This window comes from Platalea leucorodia (assembly GCF_965183815.1).
Source record: "Platalea leucorodia genome assembly, chromosome: 3".
NCBI classification, from domain to species: Eukaryota; Metazoa; Chordata; class Aves; order Pelecaniformes; family Threskiornithidae; genus Platalea; species Platalea leucorodia.
Window position 1 is genome coordinate 77,662,406 of NC_138825.1, and position 25,894 is coordinate 77,688,299.

The 25,894-nt window shown below is 50.5% G+C and overlaps 1 long non-coding RNA gene across 6 annotated transcripts; it reads left to right on the forward strand.

Moving 5' to 3' along the window:
- The first annotated feature begins 5,634 nt into the window (after positions 1-5,634).
- Positions 5,635-15,250, forward strand: LOC309588193. 6 transcript variants are annotated; one of them, XR_014227700.1, is made up of 4 exons: positions 5,635-7,327; positions 8,605-8,765; positions 10,387-10,544; positions 11,902-15,250. It is a non-coding gene; the product is annotated as an uncharacterized lncRNA (long non-coding RNA). The 6 variants fall into 6 exon arrangements; XR_014227702.1 differs by lacking the exon at positions 8,605-8,765 and having other exon boundaries at positions 11,902-13,487; positions 14,785-15,250; XR_014227704.1 differs by lacking the exon at positions 8,605-8,765 and having other exon boundaries at positions 5,635-6,105; positions 7,146-7,327.
- The last annotated feature ends 10,644 nt before the right edge of the window (positions 15,251-25,894 follow it).

A 25,894-nucleotide genomic window follows, 5' to 3' on the forward strand; every position in this document is an offset into this window, starting at 1 on the left:
ACACACGCAGGGAGCCTCAACCTAACCGCACGGCACGCCACGGCCCGCCCACGGGCGGGGGGAAGGAGGGCGGGCGGGCGGGCGGTGCCGCGCAGGGGCCGCCCCGACGGGGCGGGAGCGCCGGGCCGGGCCGGGGGGAGCCGCCGGGGCTGGGCGGGCTGGAGAGGCCGCTGGCACCCGGCGGGGACGGCGGCAGCCCGCCGGCCTTCCCTTAGCTCCGGAGCGGCACCTCCTCCCCGCCGGGGCCGTGCGTCCCCCGCCGGCCCGGGGCCTGACCGCGCCGCCCGGGCCGGGGGAAGGCGGCGGCGGGGGGGAGCCCTCAAGTCTCTCAAAGCGTACGGTAACTCTCCCCGAGGGTTACGTTAGCCCTGGCTCTCCGCCTTCACTCGAATTTAAAGGGCAAAACCAGACGCAGCCGCCTCACTTTTCCCTACCCCTCGTCCCTGTCAGGGCCGCCGGAGCGGGAAGCAGCACGGCCTCAGCCCTGGCTGCCCGCGCTTCACCCGAAAACCGGCTCCGGCGGCCGGCCGTGGCGGAGGAGCAGCGCGCCGCTTCTCTTCTGGCTTCTTTCCACCGGCCATCAGTTACTGGCGCGTGGCTTCCTCTGGTCGGCTTTAAATTTGGGGTCCGATGTAGTCATTTTTCGAAAACTTCCCTTCCGCCCACGGGTGGCGCGGGAGCACGTTCGGACGTGTCCACGCGTGAATGTAATCCCGCTGCCCTGCCTCCTCGGAGGCCGTGCCCTGGCAGAAAGCCCTCCAAAGTAGCTCACTTGAAGATGTAGTTAATTATGGGTTGGATAAAGAGGTGACCCACAAAGCCAAGGAATATAGAGCTATTAATATAGATGTAGTTATAAATACGTTACATAGCAATGTATACGTATCAGTTCTCACCTAGCTTTGCAACGACCTAAACTATGGACTAGATTTAGCACAAAAATAGTGGTGTCTCTGGTACCAGATCTAGACAACTGCACGCGTCGAGAAGTAGGTGTGCTTCTGAAGCATTGCTAGGTAGAATTAGCAGGCAAATCAAATTATTCCTTATTTATTTAGCATTGTAGACAAGCGACGAGATTTGAAAACCATTTGGTTTGATGAGAAAACAGAAAGGCCCTGATCCTGCATGCCTTACACGTCCTGCCAAGTAAGGGCTAAGGCCCTCGGGGTCTAGTTAGGTTTCGAATTCAAGTGGCACTCAAGTTAGGAATAGTTCGGCATGATTTTATTACAAGGGACAGCATTTCAGCATGCGTGCAATTAATCCTCAGTTATCTAAATATAGCAGGAGACACTGAATTAATCAGAATGAATGCAGGTTCGAGTAATGGAAATAATTTTCACTCCAGCTCCATTTTGGGTCACGACGTTGCGTGCCTCGCCATGGCTTTTGTTGTAACGCGGCCACTTCCAGGAATGCAAGGCAGCTCAAAAAGACACCAGCTACCCCGCAGTTGTGATGCTGGCATTCGTGCGTACGATTTAGCAGCCGGTACGGGAGGAAAACCACAGTAGCATTGAAGGGCCGGGAACCGAGATGAGAGAAGGGCGTGCACGAGGAGAAGACACGTGGTCCAACGCGGCGTCTCCGAGGAGCCTCTGCGTGTGGCTTCCAGCAGCGAGCCAGAGAAGGCCGGCTGCGAGGCTGTGGCTGACGCTCAGCCCTTTCCCAAAACCTGCTGCTGCTTGGGGCTGATTGCGACCAGCGCAGAAACCTCCTCGCGGGGCGCTTCCTTAGGTCCCGAGGTTCCAGGGAAGCGTAGCACTTTGACCTTGGGCTGGATTAGAAGCTGCAAATCTAGTCCTAAATGATATTATCATCTTTATTTAATTGGCATTGCATTACTGTAGGGGCATTGCCATTAGATCTCATTGTACCGGGTGACGGCCCTGCCTGCATGTGGTAAGAAATGCTCCACTCCCTGGCAGAATTGCAGTCTAAGTAAGGCAGGCCAGGGCGGGAGAAAGGAAATAAGTAAGTAGTAACCCTATTAAAGAGATGATGGACTGAGGCACCAAGCAATTACATGACTGTGCTGAGGTCATACAGGAAGCCCGTGTCAGGACGGAGAAATAAAACTGGATCTCCTGAGCGCCGGCCCTGGGCCTTTACTGCAAGATTCTCCCTCCTCTTCAGAATTCACTGGTGTATCAGCCACACGGCCTTTATCGGCGTAAGTCACGGTACCGGTTCTTCACATCTCCACGCAGCGCGGGTGCACCCGTGATATTGCAGTTCAGAGGCAGAGTTAAAACCACAGCGTAATTGTTCCTACACATTTTACTTGCCGAATGTGCACGCGCAAAACAGAAAGACAGAGGAGCCCTCCTTATCGCCGTGCTGTGGCTGGGCCCGCTGAAATACGGATAAAAACTGATCAAAATTGAATCTAAAGCCTGCGCGATTTTCCAGTCTCTTCCTGTAAGTACTTCAATGCCCCAAGGGTGGGTTTTTCAAAAAGGCTCCGTTTATGGGAGTTTTATCGCTGACTTCAACAGGAATAAACTTAGGCCAGCCCTGAGGCCATTTGAAAGCCTCGCTCACTCACGGTGCCTACTTAGACTGCAAGCGTTTCAGGGCAGTGCGGCGTCTGCCTCTGCATCTCCTTTTATCTACTACCCCCGCTCCAGTTTGTATTGGGAAGCCGCGTGCCTGTCGCGGTGCCTGGTCGTACGGATCTGGCGGGGTCGCAGCTACTTTGCGGCTCCGAGTCCGCTCTCTGGGCGAGCTCAGCCGTCCGGGGCCCACGCAGGACCCGTGAGACGTGGGGGGCCTGCGGCACACGCTGCTTCGGGGGAAGCGACGTTGGGACGATAGCCCTCTGGGTGGGAATCCTCGGGAGTGACTTCTGTGAAGAAGCTTCTGGAGAAGAAGGCAAAGCCAGGTTGCTGGCTTTGCCTCCCTCGCACAGGTCTCTTACTGCAGAAGCACGGTCGGAGCTGAAGTTGCACGGCGGGGGCGAGGGACCTGGAACTTCTCGTCGTTACATCGTTCTAGAAAGCTACTGTAAAGCATACCGCCGCTCAATAAAACGATGTGATACTGCGGTTACGTTACACAATGGCTGCATTGTCTACACGGACTTCACACAAACAAGCGTACGACGGGTTGTTTTGTAAGCCACCTGCAGCCCGGTCTGCCAGAGGTTTGTGCCCACTGCAATAACCCTGCCTACCCCTCCCGCCCACCCCGTGGGAGCGCGGCTCCCGCAGCGTGTTTTTTGTTCTTCCCACAGCCCCCTACTACGGCCTTTAAACACAGGCTGGGCAAAGGGCGGGTTTTGTGGCTGATGCAGAGCAACCTGTGTGCTGATTAGAAAGAAATGCCGTCTATAAGCCAGCCAATTTCATACTTTAAGACTTTAACCTTTCTGCTCAGTTTGGCTAAAACTGGCTAATGGGTTCCACAGTTATTACAGGGAGATTGTCCGACTGGCAGGTAGACACAGAGCAAGGGTCCAAATTGACACGAAGGGTTTGCCAAAGATGGCTACAGAGTTCTGACTAAAAGATTTCCCTCAAAGTGATGAACAGCAATTTAAAGATCAATTGAAGCTGGGCTTCAGCCTGCGAACTGGCTGACTGACCGCCGTAAGGGAGGGGAGGGGAAGGAAGAGGAGCGCAGTAGCAGAAGGAAACGGTGACATTACTACTGTGGGGGGAAGAACGCTTTCCTCAGGTGATCTTGGTGTTTGGTCCCCAAACTGTAAAGGCCATTAGTGTTCGTTCAGCTCCGCGTACGCCTAAACTTCAGCACCCGCTGCCGAGGAATTCCTGACCCGTTTCTGCACCGTGTGGAGTACGGCGACTACAGTCATCCACATTAAAAAACAGGATCACCTTTCTGGAAGAAACAATGTTGACAATGAAACCTCCAAAAAAAAAAAAACAACCTGGTCGAGCAAGGAGCTGTGAAGCTGAGGAAGTGGGAAAATTCAACCCTATACCCTCAAACTGTCATTCGAGTGGCCTGACGTCTGCTGAAGCTGCATTGCCAAGGCCCACCAAAAAGCTGCGCCTTGTAGGCCGAGAAAGGCTCAGCTTCTCCTGGGTAGAAGTAGTACGTTTCTACCAGTGTTTCGTACACTTAATAACAACCACAAATAGCGCATAGCGATGTTGCCAGCTTTCTCAGCTTTATTTATGCGTCCTGCAATACTGGTGTTTTCCTGAAATCCCTGTTCTTAAAGTCCCATTAAAGGAGCATCTCAGCTTCCATTTTAAACCAATAGCCAAGTTCCTGATGCTCCATGGATGCGACCCAAGTATACTTTCAGGGCCAGGAAGAAAGTAGGAAAAAAAACCCAACCCTAATTGCACATTTTAAAATCGTTTCAAACCTGATTTTTAAATTGACATTACGCCGCTCAAAAGCTTGCATCATAATTTTTGAATACTTGGGAGTACATGCGATTATTGAGTTTATATCATTAGGGTGAAATGAGTCAAACTGCTAAGATCTGGCAAGAAACTCCACCGTTTTTTATTTTTTCACATTCAGCTTAGATGATAGGAAAGGATTTCATCCTCACGACAGCAGCGTCTGTTAATGATTCAAGGAGACGTTTCATCATCTCCCCTCGCCTCCTGCCCCATCAGGACACCTCCACGATATGAATGACCTCTCCGATAGCTGTGGAGACAGGGAGACAGACAGACGGACAGCTCTCCCGCTCGGCTGGGGCTGGTCCCAGCGGCTAAATGCCGCTCTGCCCCCCCACTGACTCGTTGTGCAGCCCGGGCATGTCACTTAACCCGTCTCGGTTACCCCATACGGGCTTAATTATACCCACTTATCGCTTAATTACTCCATTATTATCATCTAACACCTTCCTTTGCCCACACAGCGGAGGGGGGAGCAGCGGCCCTGCCCGAGGACCCACGCCGGGGTTACCTCAGCGGCGGGGGGGGGGTGTGCGTGTGTGTGTGTGTGTGTAACCGGCGGTTGGGCGCCCGCCAGGGAGGGCCGCCCCTGAGGGGCTGCACGCCGCCGGCTGCTCCCCAGCCGACTGCTCACCGGCACCCTGCGCCCCGCCGCCGGCGGCAGGGCGAGCGGGGGCGAGGGCGAGGGCCAGGCCGCGGCCGCCAGCCCCGCCGAGCCCCACCGCGCCGCCGGCGGCTGCCGGCCCCGCCCCCGCCCCGCCCCTTCGCCGCAGCCCCGCCTCCTCCCGACGGCCCCGCCCCCCGCCCCCGCCCCGCCCGCACCAAGCTAGGCTGCGCCGTGCAAACAGATGATGTCATGCTCTAGAGCCGCGCGTGACCGCCGGGGCCCGCCCTCGCCGCCCATTGGTCGGCGCCTGTCGCCCGTCAGGGCAACGGCGGTTCCCATTGGTCGCCGCCTCCACCCCGCTGCCGCCCCCTGGAAAATAATAAACAATCGAGTAAAATGCGGCGCGGGGAGGGGGTGCGAGGCGGGGGGAGGGGCGGTCCCGGTCCCGGTCCCGGTCCCGGTCCCGGTCCCGGTCCCGGTCCCGGTCCCGGTCCCGGTCCCGGTCCCGGTCCCCCCCGCGCCGGCCTTGGGCGGGCTTGGCCGGGGCCGCTGCCGGGAGGCGGTGGCGGGCCGGGCCGGGCCGGCTCGCTCGCTCGGTGGGCGCCGGGCCTGCTGCGGGACCGGCTGCCGGCCTGGCCTGGCCCGGCCCGGCCCGGGGTGAGCGGCGGTCGCCGGGCCCTGGCTGAGCCTGAGGCTGGCGGGGAAGCGGCCGCTGGTGTGCGGTGTGGACGCGGGGGGTGGCGGCTCCGGTAGGGCCCCTGCGAGCCCTGCCCGGGCCCCGTCGTAGGAAGCTGCCGCCTGGCTCGGCGCGGGGAGGCTGCGGGCAGGCTGCCGGGGCTGCCTGCAGCGGCGCTGGGAGAAAAGCCCCTCCTGAAGGGCCCGTCACACTGGCACGAAAAACTGCCTTCAGCCAGAAGCTGCGGCTGCACCGAGGATCGGGCAGAGCCGTCTCTCGGTTCCCCCCGTCTCGAAGCGAAGTTGAAGCCCAGCTGTGGAGGGGCTCGCAGCCCCGCCTGAGGCCGCGGAGGTCCGCATGAGGCGCGAGGGAAGGGGACCGGGACCGGGTCCGTGCCCGTGCCTGGCAGCGGGGCCCAGCGGGCGAAGTGCCTAGAGGTAGGGCACCCCTAGGGAGAGCCGAAAGCTGCGCCTCGGAAACTGCGGCGCCGCTGGTTGTCTTCATGGGACAGAAGATGTCCCCGAGGTGGTCGTCCTGTCTACGTGGTGCTGCGCAGAGAGATGTAGCCTCAGTCCTTGCTTCCTTGGAGTGGTGCTCGCACAGCGCAGCCCGAACGTAACTGCCTTTCACAGCCCTGCTTCCCTCTGCCTGCAAACGCAAGGCACGCTTCTATAGCACAGGCTTTAATCAGGGATCAGGTGAAGAGAATGAGGGTAGCAGGGAAGAATTTTGCTTTGCTGCAATTCACAGCCTGGCCTGTCCTTTTGAGAGCAGGTGCCTACGTACAGCCTATTTCGGTTCCTGCAAAGAATTGTTTTCTCCTGTATGTGGCCCTTGGAGGAAGAAGTCCAAGCACCTCCCTCCCTCTGTTATTCTGTATCTCCACTGGTCAGAGCACTTGCTTAGGAGCTGGAGATGTGGCTCAGGGTCCTTTTCTCAGAACTTGGTGTTTTGTCCTCTGACAAACCTTCGATGTAAAGTACACGGAGCAGACTTGGAAAAGGGGACTGAACACTAAGGCTGCTCCCCTCCCTTCCCCATGGCAATGTTGTTATTGCTAGGTCACGGCCTCTCCTCGACTGCTCCCCATGAATCCTGAATTCCCCACCCTCTCCCCCAGGCAGCAGTACGGGTTCAACAGGCTGGTTGAAAATGGAGTGCGTGTTAGGCTAGCCTACCTCCCGGTAGATACTCTTCAGGCTAGCCTACCTCCAGGGTAAGATACTCTTCGGGAAGGTCAGGGGGAGGCATCTGAACCCCATCGGGCAGAAGCGGAGAGACGTTGACCTCGGGTCTCCTGGCGCGGGGGCACTGCAAGGCACACGGGGGAAGGAAGTTCCCCCTGGGGAGCTGAGAAAGGGTTCAAAGGAGCTGCTGAAGTGTTAAGCAAAAGCAGTCAGCGGCTCAGCACATGGTGGGGAAGTCGATGATAAGCATTTGCAGCTGGTTCTCTCTCTCTCTCTCTCCCACCCTGGAGGAACTGGGCGGCTGCTGACTCAGGAGCTGCATCCAGTCGGAGGAATGGGAAGGGGGTCACATTTCCTGAGTGCCTGAGACGCGCTGCAGCGAGCGATGGGATAGTGACGGGCACCTCCTACCTGCTGTCCAGTCTTGGAAGAGCAATCATGCCACCACGCTGTAAGGAGCTGGAGCCCGCTGGTATGTGTTGGATGTGCTCTGAGCAGGCTGTGCAGCTGGGGCCATGGGGCTCATCTTGCACAGAGACGTGTCTGCGCTCCGAATTCCAGCGCTGGGCTCAGGGGGAAGAGAGGCACGGAGCTGCCCAACGTGGGGTGGTTCTGGGTATGCGAAAAGCAGAATGTCCTGTATCTTGGGATGCTGACAGCCTAAAAATAAGACTCCAGAGCCTCTGGAATTGGGCATCGGTTGAGCAGGAGGTTTTGGGAGGGCAGTACTGAACTTTAATGCCTCAGTTCTGCCCTGGTCCTGCTTCTGGTATTAAAGGCCTTACATTCCTTGCAGCTCATGTGAATGTCACTTAAGCGTGCTTGGGGCATGCAATTATAGCTAACTGCCCTGCAAACTCCTCCTGGAATCTGAAAAGTTGAATTCTTCCATTCGTACACACCCTCGCCTGCCCTGCAAAATCATTTCCTTCAGTCTAGCAAACCGCTGTGTTAAAGGTGTGCATCTTAAGTTGTTCACTGCCGTTTTACCCATGGAGAGCCAATAAGAGGGAGAGTGAGACCTGATTTTGTTTTTTTAATTATTTTTTGGGGGCTGCCATTTAAGTGAGCAGACAAAATTGAATGCATGCTGAGAACTGATCTGCTGAAGAGCCTCCTGTTTCTAAATACAGTAGCTGCTCTTCATAATAGGCATATTAAGCTTAAATATATCTAGGTAGGGGTATTATAAGCCTTGTTTTACCAAAATGGATTTTTTTCCTTGGAAGTAAACAGGGAAAACTGGGGAGGAACTGTAGCTGAGGTCTGACAGATGTTCGAATACGTGAAGCTTAAAGAGGAACGTATGCTATTCAGTTTGCTCACAGAGGCTTTGTGACCTGTGTCTTCACAGTAATGATGACACAAGCTTTTTTGAATAAAAGGAAGAAATTAACTGCCTTGGCTAATTGTACCCTTGCTAGCTAGCTAACCAAGGACACCATTTGACTGTGAAAATTGTTGGTGCACCCAAATCTCTGAATATCTGAAGTGAGAGTGTTCCCATATCTGTGGGTTAGAAGGGCAATTTAAAAATCTTCCTAATTGGAAAACTAAACACTACTGCTTTAAAACAGTGGTGCACTGCTTTGAAAAATTAAGACCATATGGAACCATTTATTACTTTTCAATATGTATTCAGTCTCTGGTGCAATTTTATGTACCTGCTAATGCATAAAGTCTTTTGGAGCAGGAATAAAGCACCACAAAGCATGATTTAATGCTATAGGGTCACCAAATCTGTTTCAGATTACTGGATGTTTCAATCTGCTGAGAAGAAGGTTCAGTCCCTGAACCAATGAAGCAATGACAAGGGTGGAGGGCGGGAAGCCCATAAATCTGAAACACTTTGGAAATATAGTGCACATATCAACAAAAACTTTTAAAGGATTCAGTGGGGATATGGTCACGTAAGAGATACAGTTATGAAATAATTTATACTAAGTAACAGGAAAGTTAAAACAAAGTCAGTATTAATAATAATTAATACTTGGTTGCAATTTAAGGGGTCTTAATGAATCATGTTTTCAAACAGTACAGGCCCACATAAGCATGTGACTGTAAGAGAAAATAAGAGCAAGTAATCCGGGAGTGCACAAAAGTGCTTTTGTTTATAGTTCTGCAGTCACTGGAAGTGCCTATTCTTGTGCTTACTCGCAAACACCTCTGGCTCTTTCTTCCAGAAATCCTGTCCAAACGTTTTTGTTCTGACTTCATTAGAAGAGGACTTTGTGCTTTGGTTCTTTTCGTATGACTTCTACGAGGTTCAGTCTTGCAGTGCCCTTCCTCTGGCAATGGACTGAGATGGGTCCGATGCCTTAGCTGCTTTTTTTTTTTTTCCTTTTTTTTTTTTTTTTTGGCTGAGTCACAAGCCGTGGGGCAATCTTTGCTCTCAGGGCCTGGGCATTTTTTTCCTTTCACTGGTTCAGCAGGGACCGAGAAGAGGCCAAGGCTGACAAGTTAACCATGCATGGTCCGTGCCACCTGGCAATGAGCTCTGCAGGCAGGGGAGGCAATCTTTATGCCTTTATCATGAACCTGAGAGCAGTATAACCGTCTGGCTAGTTATGATTTAACAGAAAACCCATTTTTCATCTTGCTGTGGTGTTGTGCTTTCTTTTAAACGTCATCTGTAAAGTCTCCCAGCGAGTGGGAGCTTCAGTTTTGCTTTGTATTTCTTACACATACTGACAAAAAATTTTTCATGTGACCATGGTCCACTAGCTTACTGAAAAAGAGCCAGATTCTTTCTTAGATACATGAGCAAACTAAAAGAGTTTGTAGTAACTTTTATACTTCAGTCAAACTATTTTGTCAGTATATATTTGTCATTTATAACCAGTAGGTTGACTGATTCTTTTAAGGTTGAAATCTTACATTTTTAGAAGAGTTATTAAGCAAGTAAATTAATCTTCAGCTTTCCTGTAGCACTGAAGCTTGTTCATCACTGTTGTGCCTTCCATCATTCTTTAAACATTTGATAATCGATAGTAGTAATTTCAAATAAATTCAGATCTTTTGTTTAAAAGATAGACAGTATGCATGCTTCTTCTGGATCGACACCTTAACATGCCCTCTCCCACTTGCTCAAATTATAGCATCAAAATAAAATTCTTCCGGCAAAATGAAGCCAGTTGAATGAATACATAATTAGGATTAAGACAAATACCGTGAGAACTAATCGCTGTCTGTGAATAACTTTTATCCAGATCCCGTATCTTAGCCGTTGGAAAATCTTAAATAAAATCTTCTTTAAAGTCCTTTAAAACTTCCCTGAGAGTAGTTGTGAGTTTAGGTATGTATTCCAACTTTAACTTGTAAGTATGACTGGTAAGACTATTACTTGCCCATAGATGGCAATAGCATTACACTGCTGAAGTAGCCCCCAGCCTCTGAAATGAGGCTGTGGTGATGGTGAATGTTAACTTCGGGAATGGAAAGAAAAAATATCTTGCCTTTTTTTTTTTTGCCTTTTTTTTTTTTTTTTTCTCTTTCCTGCGGCCGTGGTGATGGGGACTGTTCTACTTGCAGGAATGTTGGGACTAATCATGTGAGAAAAGATCCTGGAGTGATGAGGCAGCATATTTCCCATGTCTGAGGTCAGGATTTATTCTGTGAAGCTGACCTTTAAAACAGCTTGAAAATGAGGAACGCAGCACCAGAGAGCAGAGCAGGAAGCATGAAATGATGTAAGATATGTTTCTTCTGCGTGTGAAATACTTTTTTTTTTTTTTTTTTTTTTTAAAGCTCCAGCTTTGTGATTCAGCATTTTCTGCCACTGACAGAATATAAGGAAGGGGAAAATTCTGTGGAAAAAAGAAATTCCTATTGTTCTAGTCAAAATCTAATAAAATATTAGCCATCAAGTATTTTTGTTCCCTTCTGTTGAGATGAGGGGGGTGGTGTTATCTTTTCCCCAAATCACTTTTCCCTCAACCTCCTGATCTGAGAACCCTGGAATGGTAGAAAAAGTGGTATTTAGGCTCAGCCTGGATGCCTCATCTACCTATAACTGGGTGACTGCTGTTTCAACTCTGACAAGTGACGTCAGGACAGTCCTGCCATGAGAAATCTTCGGGGTGCCAGTGCCGGGCGGATGTTTGATGCAGGATGGGCAGCTCAGGGACCCCCCAGGGCTAAAGCATCAGCACACGTGAGGTTGCGAACCTGTGTTTTGTCCCAGCTCAAGTGATGGGGATGCAAGACCTCAGACACAAGCCCTCCCCTCTGAGCTTTATGCAAAGTGCCTTTACTGCCTTTTCTTCCTTTTTTCTTGCCTTTTCTTCCTGGGTCCTTTCTCTCGCTGAGGCGCATGAGGCTGCACTTGCTGGAGGCTCTGCTGTGATGGAAATCTTGCCTCTCTAGTGTCGGCGTGAGCCCTTAGACCACCACTGGGCAGGAAAAGGATGCCCCAGCCTGTTGCCGCCTCTCTGATCTGAAGCTCTGCTGACCTGTCAGGAAAGAGGGCTCGGAAGGAGAAAGCGAGGGAGTCGCATCAACCTCCCTCCTTGGAGGCTGGTTCTGTGTTAAGACAGCGTTTATCTCTCTTGGTAAAGGGGGCGGTGGTGGGGAGCACTCCCAGGTAGTGGAGCTCAGCTGGGACCATGGCGAGACTGCAAAACGGTCTCTGGCACAGCGTTGGCCCAGGCTGCTAGTGCTTTCCCAAAAAATTCCCAGGCGTGGATGTAAAAAGCCTGGCTGCAGCCACTCTGCTTTGATGGGTAAGAGAGTTTAACAGCCTGGACGCAGCTGCTCTGTGCCTGTTGGCTAGGTTATCCCTATGGATGTGGTCTGGGTGTGCCTGGGGCAATCTGTGCTCAGAGCGGTGCCCTGCACAGGGGCAACCTTGCTTTTCAGTGTTGAATCACGTTACAGTGAACAAGCAGGGAGACAGCCCTGTCGTGCTTTCTCTTTACCTGCTGAGATGGCAGCACCAGTGAAGGTGGCTGATGGCTATTTTTTGGTTGCTCCAAATGCCAGCCAGAAAAAAGCCGGCTTGCATCGGCCTAAGACTCTGAATAGATTTTTTTTTTTTTTTTTTTTAAGAGTCCTAAGGGACAAGCAACTGGATATGAGCATGTACTGTATTTGTGAGACTGGCACTGGGATGGCTTGTGTGTTTTAAATTGATGTTGAAAAATGGGTGGTGGAACATTAGAGCCACACAAAATGATTCAGAGCCTGAAGAAAATGCCTTGCGATGGGAGACGCGAAGCACTCGCTCTCTCTAGCTTATCAAAAAAGACTGAGCGGGGAATTGATTATGATGGCGAAGGAACTTCCTTGGGAGAAAAATATCAGGTACTGAAAGGCTCTTTAATCTAGTAAATTATGGGACTGTGTAGCAGCAAGCTGAAACCAGAGAAATTCATATGAAAAACTGGGCACAAATTTATTGGAATGAAGGTGATTAATCAGTGTAACAAGCTGTCAGGGCAGTTGATGCGTTTTCCAGATGTGTTCGAGCCAAGATGAGCATGTTTCTGATGGATGTGCTCTAACCACAGTTAAAAGTGTGAGTGACACCGTAGTCAAGTCTCGGGCAAGGTAAGCAGGTGAGGCTTGAAGGGCTGTGATATACAAGAGGTCTGACTAACCGTTCCCAAAGGAGCTGCAAAGATCTAATGGTTCCCGTCTGTCCTTAACCTCTGAGAGACTGAGAAAAACAGCGCTGAGCAGAAAGCGGAAGGGAGGAATCAAAATGACAGCCCCGTCGCTGGCACGCTAACGTGCCCTCTGTTTCTGCAAGGATTGTTATCTTTCACCCGCTCGGGCCTCTACTGATGTATCCTAAACACCCGTCGCAAGGCCCATCCTTCTCCAGTCCACAAGCGCTCTGTACGGATTGGTGTCAGCCTCTTTCATCTGAGGAGAGCTCGAATAAAAATCCACGATGCTCCGCAGCTCACGTGATAGCTCAGATAAGTAGTTTCCTTTTTGTTTCTTGTTATTTCATCCTGGGCTTTGGACTTGCCTGTTCTCCATGCCTCCTCCTTTCCCTAGTACCCGTTTCCTTGTAGTTCCTTTGCCACCCAGCTCAGTGCGCTGTGCTGCGTTGATAATCCCTGGTGCAGTCGATCTTGGAGGCTGCTTCTTACTCATTCTGAGATCGTGTGTTCCTCATAATATGACAAAATGAACCCTCTCTTTCTTGCACAGATTTCACACGGGATGGGTACGTCAGTGATGTGCTGTGTAGATAAGAGCTTGTCAGGGACTTTTTGGTAAAGTGCCTTTCATCTGGAAGTATAAATTTGTAGATACTGTAGCTATTGACAGGAATGCACTAAGGTATCTTTGCAAAATACCTGCAATCTGTATCAAGAAAAGTGCTCTAATCTCATTTTAAAAACAAGGCTTCTCTCCCAGAAAACCAGTTGGTGGTGGAAATTAAGAATTTCTTATTCCTTGTTGCTTTTTCCAGGGTCTCAGTGCTTTCCCGCTTCCTCCCCATCTGCTTGGGATGATGCAAGAATTTTATTCTCTCAAGCCCTAAGTCAAGTCTGCTGGCTTCTCCTCGTTCCAGAGGGTAGTTTTGTACAAAGTCAGAGCTGAAACAAGGCAAATGAAGAGGTGGAGTTGCTCACCAGTTGTCATCCAGTTGTCATCAATACCCACAAGCCATTAACCTGGTGCGTGGACTCTCTGGAACACGGGAAATCAGAGCTAGAGCAGGGGTTTGAACTGAGATCTCCAAATAGCAAGTGAGAGTCCTGAGCTTATTTTTATGTGGGGGAAAAAAAACTTTTTAAGAAAAAGAAATGTTTTAAAATCTTTTTTTTTGAGGAAATCCAAGCAGTCTTCCGTGCAGTTTTCCATGCAGTTTTCCAGAGGCCCACATGCCTCTGGAAAGCAGTAGAAGTATCTGCATGAGCAAAAAGCTCCAGCCCAGGAAGGTACAGAGGGCGTAAGAAGAGTAAGACTGTAGCTGGAGAGATAGAAGTGGCTTAGCTGGGGCACCAGATGAAGTCCTGCAATGGCTGGTCTTATCTGCAAAGACTGCAGCTGGAAACAGATTCAGGCAGGAGCTGATCCAGACTATTCCCAGCCTTTGGTGAACATTCAGTTTTGGATCTGAAGGACCCATGGTTTAGGCTGAACTGAACCCATGAGTCTAAAACTTCAAAACTCTGGGGAGATGTTGCTTTTGGCCTCACTCTGTAGCTTGGATCCATTTGCTTGGATCCATCTGGCTAGTGCCAGATGAAGCTTATTCTCAGTGTCAGGAAAAGATATATCTTTGCTCTCTGGCTCAGATTAGCTTATTGTCGCCCCCCCCAGTTTATCTGCTTTTATATGCACATCCTACTGCTAAATGGGGGTAAAATAAGTGGGTAGTCCTTTTACTCGCTTTCCTTTCAGCTCATTGATCGCAGGATTCAGTCATATGCACAGTAATGTGTAATTGAAGAATGGTGGCTTTGCCCAGCTGGCTTAGATCTCACCTCTGAGCCTGTACTCAAAAAGACCTACCTATTCTGAGTGGCGTGGGAAGCTCTCCAGGGCCCGGAATGTGAGAAGTAATCAATTCTTGCAGAAACATTTCTGCGATGTCGTGGAATCCAGCCAAGAGACAGGATGAAAGTAAAAACTGTTTTCTAGGACATCCAGTTTCATTTGATTTTGTCGTGCCCATAGAACTTCTCAGCAAACGTCTGTACCCTTCCGTGTGTCGATTGTGTCCTGTGTCCTTTTGTGATTTGGTCACCCTGGCAATCCAGCTAATTTTCCAGAAAAGTCAGCTCCATCAAAGTTCATTGACTTGTTACATTAATGGCCTGCGTGCTCCTTCAGTAGACTTCAGCATCCATTGATTGCAGGTTCTTTCATGGGCTTGGACCTGTATGAGAAGAGATCTGCAGAGAGAGTTATGCCCTGGCGTGCTTGATTAGAGCTGATTTTTTTTTCCTTTTTTCTTCTTCACTCTAGCTGGACTGATCATCTTTCTTGTTTTTTGAAACACTGGGACAGCTTTTCTACGTATTACCAGGCTTCTGTTCCAGCAGGTTCTCTATAGAAGTGAAGTTTTCTGGTAAAAGTCTCTTCTTACAAGCCTCCCTTCGACACGTTTGTACAATAGTTTGACTGGAAAAAGTCTGAACATCATTTCTGCTTGTAGGCAAGACACAGAGGGACCCACGCATAGCAAGTTCATCTATATTTCCCACTTGAATTTAGCGTTTTTTAGAGCTTGAGGGTTAAGAGATATAGCCTAAAACATTAAATTAAACATGCCGCAATACTGAGCATTCAAATGCCTGGCTCATTGAATGCCCTGTGGGGTGCTTGCGCTCTATATGGGGACAATTGGGTGCCTCGGAAGAACAGAACCTGACCGCACAAGGAGCTGCTTGCACCGGCTGGCAGAGGATATGAGCCTGGAAGGGGAAGTCATACGGGGAAGCCCATGCAGTCAAGAGCTCCTCACATTTAAAAAATAATTAAAAAATAAAGATAAAAAAGCCCTAAACATGAAATGTTAACCAGAGGTTGACCTGTGTCCTTTGATATCTTCCTCACTTCTTTGCATGTGTTTTGGAGAGGACACAGTCTGCATGTTCTTGGGATACTGGCAATGGAGAGGATTGCTGCAGCTGAACCACGTGGGAGGAGGAGGAGGAGTGGAGAGACTGTGGTGATGAAGGGGTGGCAGAACAGGACTGGGGAGCTTCCTGAAGCTCTTACCCAAGCCCAAGCAAAGGCCATCTCTTTTTATAGAGGCATAGTCATGGGGTTTTCTTTGAGGAGTCCACCATAAGCCATCCTACCAGTGCTCTGGATCTCAGAGCACTGGGGTTTCAGGCTTGTTCAAAAACTAGGCTCCTCCCAGCTGGAAGGGCAGCGGCTTGTACTATTGGGTAAGAAATGAGGCTGTATCAACTCCAAATCTGTTCCAGGTGTTGTCATTTTTTGAGAGCAATGTCAGGATCCCACCGGATAAAGAGGACATGTGGCACTAAGATTCCTTCACTGAGATACAGAGAGCAATTTGTCGTCACGGCTGCCCTTGAAATTGGGTAATTCGCAGCTGCACCTGAAGTTAGGTGATTCTCGCTTTCTCATAAGGCCACTTGTATGCACAATGAGCACCCCAGAATTAAATAAAATCCCAGGCGTGGATGGCACTACTCACCAACTCCACTTGCCAAAAAGTCCGCACGTGCAGGGGCAGCAATGACTCCTCCAAAGAGCTTCTGCACCCCCAGGAAGGAGAAGGCCTCCCAGCACCGAGCCAACCTGGTGCCAACACGTGCTAAAAAGGATAGGCAGGAGACAGCGATCCAGGCGGGGATACGCCTGCCTGGGAGGTCACGAGGTAGCCATGCAGAAGCCCCAGGCTTTCCAAACACTTTCGGGGGCCCACCTGGTGCTTCACTCCAGAGCATGCGTGCCTCGTACCCGGCACTGAGGGGTTCTGTGTGGTGGTGTGGCTGGGAGGATTTTGCTGGAGCCATCGCAAGGCAGAATCTGGACGTGAGGGGAAGGCTGGGATAGGATCAAGCCATACCATGTCTACCTGAATATAAGGCAGCCCCACTTCCAAGGAAGCCCTCGCTTCCCCAAACCAAAACCAAGTAATAATTGACTGCTTGTGTATTAAAAACATAAATCTTCTGTGTCCTGGTGAGGGTCAAGTCATCCCAGCCCTGCACAAGGCTCCACTGCCCGCCTGCCCTGCACTGCCCTATACAACGGCCTCCCCATAGCCCCATGCAATCCCCCTGCTCCCCTGTTTTCATAGAATCATAAAGGTTGGAAAAGACCCTTAAGATCATCAAGTCCAACCGTTAACCTAGCACTGCCAAGTCCACCACTAAACCATGTCCTCGAGCACCACGTCTACCCGTCTTTTAAATACCTCCAGGGATGGGGACTCAACCACTTCCCTGGGCAGCCTGTTCCAATGCCTGACTGCCCTTTCGGTGAAGAAGTTTTTCCTAATATCCAACCTAAACTTCCCCTGGCACAGCTTGAGGCCGTTTCCTCTCATCCTATCCCTTGTTACTTGGGAGAAGTGACCGACCCCCACCTGGCTACAACCTCCTGTCAGGTAGTTGTACAGAGCAATAAGGTCTCCCCTCAGCCTCCTCTTCTCCAGACTAAACAACCCCAGCTCCCTCAGCCGCTCCTCATCAGACTTGTGCTCCAGACCCTTCACCAACTTCGTTGCCCTTCTCTGGACACGCTCCAGCACCTCGATGTCCTTCTTGGAGTGAGGGGCCCAAAACTGAACCCAGTACTCGAGGTTTTGTGATGGTCCTGACTGGGACGGGATACAGGGTGTCCCCAACGCCACTGCACGCGTGGCTTTTGCCTCCAGCCAGCCGCCCAGCGTGCCCAGCGCTGCTTCCAAAGGGCACTGCAGGGGCACCGAACATTTGATTTCACGCCAGAAGCGTGGATACTTGGAATCTCCTTTTTTTCAGCACTTTCTGAAAGGAATCTCTACCCGAGCTAGCACGGTATGCTTGGCTCTGTTCTCAGTCTGACGGCAAGGTGAAAGTGGGCATATTTTATCCGCTGCTTTACAGAATTACCTTTGCAGAAGCAGGTCAGATCTTTGGCGGGGACATCTGTCCCCTGGCCAGGGCCCCCTGTGCCGCGATGCCGCCCTGCCATCTTGTGGGCTTCGCCTTCCTTGCAGGCCACCGCCGCTCGCTCCTCGCAGCGTAACACGCAACCAGCACCACTCAGGCAGCGTTTGTTTTTTTTTTTTTTTTCCTCCCCATAAGTTTTTCCAAAGCAGTTTTAAAATTCGAAAGATATTAAAAAAAAAATGAGTGGGAGAAAGCCTGCGGCACCGTCCTGGGGCACACAGTCCTTTTCCTCATCAGGGAAACAACTGGCTGCAGAGCAAGTGGACGTGTTTTCAGAGCCCCGGCAGCTGCAAGTTTTGTGGGGGTCATAGGCTGTCCAGGTGTCTCCTTCCATTATCCTAAGGACAGGTATCCTGATAAATCTTTGCCAATCTAGAATTTTATAGCCCCAGCTCGCTAATTTTTTACCACTGGAGAGCCCAGTGTATGCATACTCTGGAGAAGACGAGTGAAGGAGAACAGGGCATGCATTTCAACTGAAAGTGCTACCGAACCACACAAATAATGAGCGTGATTTACATGAAATTGCCAGCTCGGTGCTATCGAAACACCCCGCTGAAGAGAGAGCGTTGCTAGTGCTTGCACGTTGGCATAGGAAAGGGTGAGGAAAAAGAAATTCTCTCCCCTGTGGCAAGAGGAGAGATCCCAACGCACGGTGGAGCTAGACGATGGCGTATGGCGTGCCCAAGTACAAAGGTATTCCTGCAAAACAGGATTAGGCACTAGCTTTCTTTTCTCAGAGTCAACCTTTCATGCTAATTTACTGCTTATCCTCTCTTAGCCCGGGTTCTCCATTTTCCCTGGATTATGGAACAGCGGTGCCTCAAGTCACTTAAAACACAGCACTGAACTTGTCTGTTGCCGCTGATTGATTGATAGTAAATGCACCAAAGTTAGGGGAGAGGGAGCCACAAATTCTGACTGCGTGTCTAGCCTCTCCCTTCATCAGGAGCATCTCAGCCCAAGTGAGACAGCAAAATCTTCCCAAGAGCCGTAGCACAACAGGGCTTTGTGCACCCCCCCTTGCACAACCATGGGAGAGCTGTGGAGTGAAGGCAATGGGAAGAGGGGAGCTTGTGTCTGGTTTTAAGCCAAGAAATGGGAAGCTCTGCTGAAACACCCCTCCCCACCCCGTTTTTAGCCTCTGCTCACCCTGTTACATGCAAGACGTGAATTGAATCATCTTCCCGCTGAACAGACTGGAGGTGCTAAAGCCCAGCTCCTCCTTTGTAGGGACTTACCTTTCACTTTGGCCAGATACCCAAGTATGTTGGAGGACTTTGACCCAAGGGCTGAGGCTTTTGCAACTCATTTCTCGCTTGGGACATAGGCAGGAGCGTGTGGCATTAACAGCCTAATGGCTTCAGCTCCAAAGGAGCTGGCAAAGGTGTTCTCAGCCCAGAAAGTTCTTCTGTTTTCTTTCCAGCTGTAGCAGTTGATCAGAGAAGCAGGTGGTTTACTAGTTGGTCGTGCTGTCCTTGCAAACCTTGTTCCTCTTTCACACCAAGACACTTAGCCTTTGATTCATCATCGCCTTCTCATTTTGGAAAAACTTGAAGTTAAAGAAACCCTTGACCAAACAGAGGAGAACCGCAGGGCTGCCTGGATGCCAAAGTGAGGTGGCAGATGGTTAAACAGGAGGCAGCTGGCTGTCGAGCCTTTGAGTTTCACAGAAGGAAGAGCTGAGGTGGAGGAGTGGGGCTGGGGGAAGAGGGCTGGAGGGGTGCCAAGCAAGGGCAAGCAAAGGGATGGCAGGCGGGTCCCCATTCGACACAGGGACACTAGTCCTCAGGCTGAACAGGAAAAGGCAAGCTGGCGAGGACAAGGGCACAGCTTTGTAATGGTACAGGGGACCCCTGGAAAGACTGTAAAATGAGAACAATCAATTAACAAGCTGCTGTGGCTTCAGGAAAGCCATTATAGGCATACTGGTGTAATGAGCACATCTGATGCACAGAAGCGATTTAACCTTCAGCCTTGTGCCTTCTAAAGCACCTCTGGGGCACTGGGTAAGGCTGTTAATTATTAGGGTCAACCTCAGCAGACGGAGGTGTCCTCAAGTATGCACTGCTGTGATACACTCAGATAATTTCTCCATTATGTCAATAACTAATTTGCTAAATTGTTCAAGAATTGACAGATTAGCGACCGTTAACCAAGCCTGAACTCATGGCTATGGGAGCAGTTACAGGCCACAAGGACTGCGAAACTCATTCATAGGTCCTTGAGTACACACATATATATAGAATATACACAGACGCACACATATATATACACACTACTGTAACAGCTTGGTGTCAGCCGTTAGTAAAACAAATAACCAGTGCGTATAAAAAGCCTAAGTAGACAACGACAGACATTGGCTTGAGCAAATGTCTTGATGTTTGAGCACTGTCTTCAGGTGCTCTGAGAGCAGAGGATGAATTCAGTCTGACTTTTAAAGAACTGTGTATTGAGAAATTGTAAATGAACAGAATCGCAATCAGACCAAAATGCCAATTATATTTACTACCAAAAGTGCACAATTTATTTTTCTGAAAAAAAAATATTCCATACAGCAGACATTTAATGGATTTGATAAGCCATGACAGATCATAGAATCATAGAATTGTTAAGGTTGGAAAAGACCCTTAAGATCATCAAGTCCAACCGTTAACCTACCACTGCCAAGTCCACCGCTAAACCATGTCCTCGAGCACCACATCTACCCGTCTTTTAAATACCTTCAGGGATGGGGACTCAACCACTTCCCTGGGCAGCCTCTTCCAGTGCCTGACTGCCCTTTTGGTGAAGAAGTTTTTTCTAATATCCAACCTAAACCTCCCCTGGCACAGCTTCAGGCCGTTTCCTCTCGTCCTATCACTTGTTACCTGGGAGAAGAGACCGACCCCCACCTGGCTACAACCTCCTTTCAGGTAGTTGTAGAGAGCAATAAGGTCTCCCCTCAGCCTCCTCTTCTCCAGGCTAAACAACCCCAGCTCCCTCAGCCGCTCCTCATCAGACTTGTGCTCCAGACCCTTCACCAGCTTCGTTGCCCTCCTCTGGACACGCTCCAGCACCTCGATGTCCTTCTTGGAGTGAGGGGCCCAAAACTGAACTCAGTACTCGAGGTGCGGCCTCACCAGTGCCGAGTACAGGGGCACCATCACCTCCCTGGTCCTGCTGGCCATGCTATTCCTGATACAAGCCAGGGTGCCATTGGCCCTCTTGGCCACCTGAGCACACTGCTGGCTCATGTTCAGGCGGCTGTCAACCAACACCCCCAGGTCCTTTTCCGCCAGGCAGCTCTCCAGCCACTCCTCCCCCAGCCTGTGGCGTTGCATGGGGTTGTTGTGACCCAGGTGCAGGACCTGGCACTGAGCCTTGTTGAACCTCATGCAGTTGGCCCCGGCCCATTGATCCAGCCTGTCCAGGTCCCTCTGCAGGGCCTTCCTACCCTCCAGCAGATCGACACTTCCACCCAGCTTGGTGTCATCTGCAAACTTACTGAGGGTGCACTCGATCCCCTCATCCAGATCATCAATGAAGATGTTGAACAGGACCGGCCCCAACACTGAGCCCTGGGGAACACCACTCGTGACCAGCCGCCAGCTGGATTTGACTCCATTCACCACCACTCTGGGCTCGGCTGTCCAGCCAGTTTTTAACCCAGCGCAGAGTGCACTTATCCAAGCCGTGAGCAGCCAGCTTCTCCAGGAGAATGCTGTGGGAGACAGTGTCAAAGGCCTTACTAAAGTCCAAGTAGACAACATCCACAGCCTTCCCCTCATCCACTAAGCAGGTCACCTTGCCATAGCAGGAGATCAGGTTAGTGAAGCAGGATCTCCCTTTCATAAACCCATGCTGGCTGGGCCTAATCCCCCAGTTGTCCCACACGTGCCACGTAATAGCACTCAAGATGATGTGCTCCATGACCTTTCCTGGCACCGAGGTCAGGCTGACGGGCCTGTAGTTCCCCGGATCCTCCTTCTGACCCTTCTTGTAACAAGTCGTTCACTCTTATGCTGCAAGACAAATCTCATTGCTCTTATTAATACAGGCCATATAATCTTTTGTACTTAAATGCAAACATTTTTTTCCAAGCACAGCCTATGAAGAGCCGGTATATTTGGAAACTGCAATACAGGTAGGTAGGAAATCCCGTTGATTCACAAAGAGGTTTTCTTGTTTTGTCTCAAAGCCAAGCACGACTGGAAAAGCAACTGTCCTAAGCGGAGCTGCTGTAAAGGGGCGCAGCGCTGAAGGCTTTGCTGCCCGAGCCAGCACACCGGCTGCACGCAGCTTGGGGAGGAGAAGGGAAATGGCCGCGCTACTGTGTCAGAGCATTACATGTGTCTGGGCTTACCTGCCTGCAACTCCTCTGGCTGGCTGACTGCCTGCGTTAAATCAAAGGAGGCCAAGGAGAGACAGGAGAGAGGAGCAAATGAAAGAATCATAGTGATAAAGCCTAATACCGATGGGCCTTCAGGGGATCGGTGGGGAGCGAGGTACTGGAATAAGCGCTGCCGGCCAACTGCCAGAAGAGTGACAAGCTGTTTTTCCAAGGCCAGTGATGAACACAGAAAGATATTAAACCCTCCCCCAGGATAGATGAAAGGAGCGGGGAGCTGGGGTGTGGAAAAGAGAGAAGAGCAGCCCCTTCAGGAGAGACATTACTGGAGCTGCAGATGCACCTGGGTGTGCAACCAGAGCCGGGGACCGATGGGCTGCAGCGGGGATTTCAGGGGCTGGTCCGAGCTGCTGGAGAGGTGATGAGGGGGAAGCCCTGAGCACCGAGACCTCCCGCAGGCTTAGCCCGTGTCTCCCGATTTGCAGTGGGCTTTCAGCTGTACCACGAGCCATTCTGCCCCGAAGGGAGAGCTTCATCTGTCCATTGCAGGCTGTTTGGAGGGGAAGGGGCCAGCAGGCAACGTGTTCAAAGAGAGCAGCCCTGTTTTGGATCAACACAGAGAGCGGGGCGTGGGGGACAACACAGAGGTGCCACCACACCAGTCAGAGGGAGGCGCACATGGTGGCAGCCCTCATCTGCTGAGCTTGTGCCCTGGGAGAGATGGCAAAGCTGGGGTGGGGAGGGACACTGCTCCCCCACCCTGAATGGTGTCTGGCTTTATTTTTTTCCCCACAGACATCCTTGATTAGACCAGCTGCTGCCACCTTCCCCACACACCTCATCTCAGCTGAGTCCTTAGACTGCGAGGGCCGCAGCGTCCCTGCCGCAGCATCCCCACCATACCTGTGAGCAGGGGGCAAGCGCCCGCGGGAGAGGCCAAGGGGGGAGAGCGAGCCCAGGTGCACCATGCACCGGAGCCATCTTCCCACCAAAACCGGCCAGGCGGCTGTGACTGAAATTTAATTTGCCTGGTGCGTTCAGTGGACATTTTAATCAGCATTTCCTACAATCTACTTGGCAAAGAGGCTCAACTGGCAGCTGCCTGACTGAATGGGCTTTGCACCCAGTCTAACCTTCTCCATTCGCAATTTCCAGTGCTGGAAAACCTCTCTGTCTCACTCTCAGAAGTTTCTATAGCAATCACGGCCATCCTAGCGAAGCACTGAAAATGGCAGCCCATTCAGATTGTAATTTTGCTGGACAGTAATTGCTCCTCTCTCCATTGGCCTCTGAAATGTTACTTTTCGGGAGATATCAACCACAACTGGAAGAGACTGGTCCTCTGCCTGTGTTTTCAAGAAACTTCGTGTCCGTCCCCCCCCCCCAACTAACTTTGTTAGCTGTTTGCAGCGTGTTTGAACCTTGACTAAGAGGGAAGGGTTGCTGGGCACACCGTACCTCAGCTGCAGGAAAGACGATGCTCTTAACAAGCCTGCAGGAAAAAACCTCGCCGCCCAACATGTCATGTTGTGACCTGAACATTATCCATCGCTGTAGGTAGAAAAAGTTACACGAGTGTGTTTGGCCTTACTAATTGTACAAGACTGGAGGATACAAAGGGAGCTTTTTCTTCATGTCATTGAGCTTACTTTTCCTGGTTCAGTTAACTTCAGCTTGAACAATCACTTGATCTTTTGTTCCGTGCTTCATCTTTCAGCAGCTGTGATCGCTCTTAATTACTGTGACACTGAAGGACCGCACGCTAAAAATATATTAAGTAACAGAACGAAAGGTTTTGCTTCTTGCAAGAAGAGGATGTGGCAGCGGTATACCCCAGCTCGCGAAGGAATCGATCAACCATTTCTCAAGCTCTTCTAATAATCTTTCCCTATACTTTTATGGCTATTGTTGCCTGCTGGAAAAATTAGCTTGAAGCTGAGTAAGGGGAATTGTGGATAAGTGTTTGCAATTTGGCTTTGGACTGACACAGTGTGATTGCACTCAAAGAATTTGAAGTCTTTGCACTGGCAGCAGTACTTGAATCTGGGAATATAGGATTCGCATTGGAAAAGAGTGGATTTTTATAACGATTTAAATGAACAATTTCAGCTAGAGAGTGGATTAACAGAGCCAACTAAACCCTTCACCCTGACAAAGAACTGGCGGGAGGACTATAGAAACTCATCCAAAATTTTACCAACATGAATGCAGAGTAATAGGTCAGTGAGAAGCATTTCTGTATTTTAATGGCGCTCTTAGAATTCAATTCAATTTAAAACAAAAGTTGTTTTACAAATACGTGGAGAATGCAGAAGGCTGGAGAGGGAGCAAGTGGCCTGCATCCTCCATCTGCTCCATCCTCCCTCTACTCTCGTGTACGGGACTGCCACTGCAACTCCTCCTTCTCGGCAGACGGAAAGGCAAACGCAGGCACTGCCCTAACCCACGGGCCAGAAACGTTTCCCGTTCTGCAGGGGCATGGATGCACCCCCAGACCCCACACCCCTGCGTGCCAGAGCAGCGGGAAACTCCAAGCCCAGGGGTCTCGAGGAAGCTGAGCCTCCACAGACCTGTGCTCCTACCTCAGCAATGAGGTCGCAGAACAGCAGGAGAAAGATGTAGTATCCCAAGAAGAGCAGCGCTCTTCTCCGTTAAGAGATGGACACATTGGGGATCGCTCATCTCTGAGAGGAAACGGATCGGGGGGATACGAGAGAAACCTCCATTGGACAGACAGAACTGCCAAGGCAGATTGGCTGCATCTGTTCCTCAAGTATCTTGGAAGAGCCAGCGAAGCATGCAAAGGGACATTTTTTGAGCAAAATTTCTAATTAAACCCTGATGGCTGACTGCTGCAGGATATTTGAGGCCAAAAAAAAAAAAAAAAGAAAAAAAAAAAAAGAAGGATCTTATCTTAAATCAGTCTGGAGAAGGATTAACAAGGCATGCAACTTTGGGCAAGGATGCAGCCTCCTGCTTCACAAACCTGTGTGAATCTCTAACGGGGTATTAGGAAGTTTTCTGGATGCTCTTCTCCAACACTGGATACTGCACTGCTGCAAGGAAGATACTGGAGCAAGTTGGTCACAGCTTGATATTCAACATGACGATCCCTCTCTTTGGAAGAAATGGGGAGATTGAAGGCTTCCAGTAAAAGGTAGGGGGGGAACATCTGGAGAAAAAAATAGAAATTGTTCCAAAATCAACCCCCTCCTAAAATATTTAAAAGTGCTGGTTTCTCAAGCCCAAAGCGTGAAACACCGTTGGCCATCTGTCAGGAATACGGACCTGCCACTAGCATCCATGGAGAAGCGTCACGCCGCAGCCTTGCTCTCCCACCCACAACACCAAGAGGTGCTGCGGAGGGCACCCGCGCTGGGGTGCTGCAGTGACCCTCGGACCCTCCCCACCCACCAGTGCCGGCACTTCTCCACCTGCCCAAATGTTAACTAACTGCTTCCCAGGGGGGATTTTGAAAGCTTGCGTAAAACCTGTAACAACTAACCACAGAACTAATTCGCTGAGAGCAAAAGCAGATCTTGAACAGTAAGAATCCCAAATGAACAGAAAAAAAAAAAAAAGAGCACTTTAATCATGGTTTGCACTCAGCTGGAGCACCCCACCCTCAAGTTGCTGGAGAAGAGAGTCAGAGAGGTGGAAAAAAGGTTCCAAAACCAAAACCAAAACCTAGGGCTGCCGGCAGCAGGAACCGAGGAGGACAAGTCCAAACTGCTTCTGGAGGAGGACCCTTCAGACGAGCCCTGGCTACGCCTACCAAAAGTGGAGCCACGGGTAGGGCAACGGCCTGTGGTGCCACAGCTCATCCGGGCAACCAAGTGCCCAGAAACTGGCAGTGCTGCCACTCCGGGGTTGACCCCTGGAGACGAGAGATAAAAAAAAAATGTCACTAAGTAATTAGCACAAGGCCTATCTATTCAGAACACATACCTTAAAATAGCGTGAATAATAAGTGAAATGTTTATAAAATCAGGATTTATTAATTTTTCTTTATTACAACATAAATTCTTCTCAAATAACAGAAGGGTTTAACAGTGTTCAGTTTGTTATATATTAGACTCAAAACGACATATTTAAAAAAAAAATTCTCAGT